The sequence below is a fragment of the Mesoplodon bidens genome (genome assembly GCF_964165515.1).
Source record: "Mesoplodon bidens genome assembly, chromosome: 9".
NCBI classification, from domain to species: Eukaryota; Metazoa; Chordata; class Mammalia; order Artiodactyla; family Ziphiidae; genus Mesoplodon; species Mesoplodon bidens.
This window is the reverse complement of record NC_138166.1, coordinates 54,048,397-54,050,802: the sequence shown is the minus strand read 5'-3', so window position 1 is coordinate 54,050,802 and position 2,406 is coordinate 54,048,397.

The window sequence follows — 2,406 nt, the reverse complement described above, 5'->3', positions numbered from 1 at the left end:
GTAGAATTTACCTGTGAAGCTGTCTGGTCCTGGACTTTTGTTTGTTGGGAGTGTTTTGTTTTGTATTGTTTTTAATTACTGATTCAATTTCATTACTTGGAATATATATGTTCATATTTTCTATTTCTTCCTGATTCAGTCTTGGAAGATTGTATGTTTCTAGGAATTTGTCAGTTTCTTCTAGGTTGTCCAGTTTGTTGGTGTATAATTATTCACAGCAATCTCTTATGGTCCTTTGTGTTTCTGTGGTGTCAGTGGTAAGTTCTCCTCTTTCATTTCTGATTTGTTTATTTGGGTTCTCTCTCTTTTTTTTCTGATGAGTCTGGCTAAAGGTTTATCAATTTTGTTCATCTTTTCAAAGAACCAGCACTTAGTTTCATTGATCTTTTATATTATCTTTTTAGTCTCTATTTTATTTATTCCCCCTCTGATCTTTATTATTTCCTTCCTTCTGCCATCTTTGTTTTTCTATATATAGTTCCTGGAGGAATTTCTGGTCACATTGTATCTTTTGATTGGAACATTTAGTCCACTTACATTTAAAGTAATTATTGAAAGGTATGTACTATTGTCCTTTTGTTAATATCTTCTGGTTGTCTTTGTAATTCTTCTATTTTCTTCTTCTTTTGCTCTTTTTCCTTGTGATTTGATGATTGTCTTTAGGTGTAAGGTAAGGTTTTTATCTGAGATTTTTCTAGTTTCCTGGGGTAGAGTTGTATCACTCTAAATGTCCTTCTTAGAATTGCCTCTGCTGCATGCCATAGATTTTGAATGTCATGTTTCCATTTTCATTTGTCTCAAGGTATTTTTTTATTTCCTCTTTGGTTTCTTCAATGACCCACTGGTTGTTTAGTAGCATATTGTTTAACCTCCACATGTTTGTGTTTTTCTCAGTTCTTTTCTTGTAGTTTACTCCTAGTTAATAGCATTGTGTGCAGAAAAGATGCTTTATTTGATTTCAGTCTTCTTACGTTTATTGAGACTTGTTTTGTATCCTAGCATGTGATCTGTTCTGAAGAACATTCCATGTTCTTTTGAAAAGAATGTGTATTCTGCTGTTTTAGGATGGAATGTTCTGTCACTGTCTTTTAAGTACATCTATTCTAATATGTCATTTAAGGCCTGTGTTTCCTCATTGATTTTCTGTCTGTACTATCTGTACATTGATGTAAGTGGGGTATTAAAGTCCCTACTATTATTGTATTCCTGTCAGTCTCTCCCTTTATGTTTGTTAATATTTGCTTTATGTATTTAGGTGCTCCTATGTTACGTGCATATATATTTACAAGTGTTATATCTTCTTGTTGGATAAACCCCTTTATCATTATATAATGCCTTTCTGTGTTTCTTATTAGTCTCTGTTTGGAAATCTATTTTGTTTGACATAAGTAATGCTGCGTGGTTTTCGTTTCATTGCCATTTGCATGGAATATGTTTTTCCATCCTTTCATTTTCAGTTTGTGTATGTCTTTAGATCTGAATTGCAGGCAGCATGTGTATGGGTCTTGTTTTTGTATCCATTCAGCCACTCTGTGTCTTTTGGAGTATTTAGTTCATTTACATTTAAAGTAATTATTGATAGGTGCATACATATGGACTTTTTTGTTATTGTTTTCTGTTTGTTTTTGTAGTTCTTCTCTTACTCTCTTCCCTTGTGATTTTATCTATCTTTGGTGTTATGTTTGGATTCCCTTCTCCTTATTTTTTGTGCATATATTATAGGTTTTTGGTTTGTGGTTATCATGAAGTTCACATAAAGAAGCCTGTACATATCAGTGTCTCTGTTAAGTTAATTACCTCTTAAGTTCGAAAGCATTCTAACAGCCCTACATTTTTAATTCCCCCAACATTTTCTGTTTTTTTTTTTTACGCATCTATCCCACAAAGATAGTTATACTTTATAATGTTATTGTTATTTTATTCAGAGATTATCAAAATGCTTACTTTTAAGGTAAAAATGTTTTCTTTTTTTTAATTTTTTAATTTTTATTTTTTTATTTTTTGCTTTATAACAAATTAAATCAGTTATACATATACATATGTTCCCATATCCCCTCCCTTTTGCGTCTCCCTCCCACCCTCCCTATCCCACCCCTCCAGGCGGTCACAAAGCACCGAGCTGATCTCCCTGTGCTATGCGGCTGCTTCCCACTAGCTATCTACCTTACGTTTGGTAGTGTATATATGTCCATGCCGCTCTTTCACTTTGTCACAGCTTACCCTTCCCCCTCCCCATATCCTCAAGTCCATTCTCTAGTAGGTCTGTGTCTTTATTCCTGTCTTACCCCTATGTTCTTCATGACATTTTTTTTTCTTAAATTCCATATATATGTGTTAGCATACAGTATTTGTCTTTCTCTTTCTGACTTACTTCACTCTGTATGACAGACTCTAGGTCTATCCACC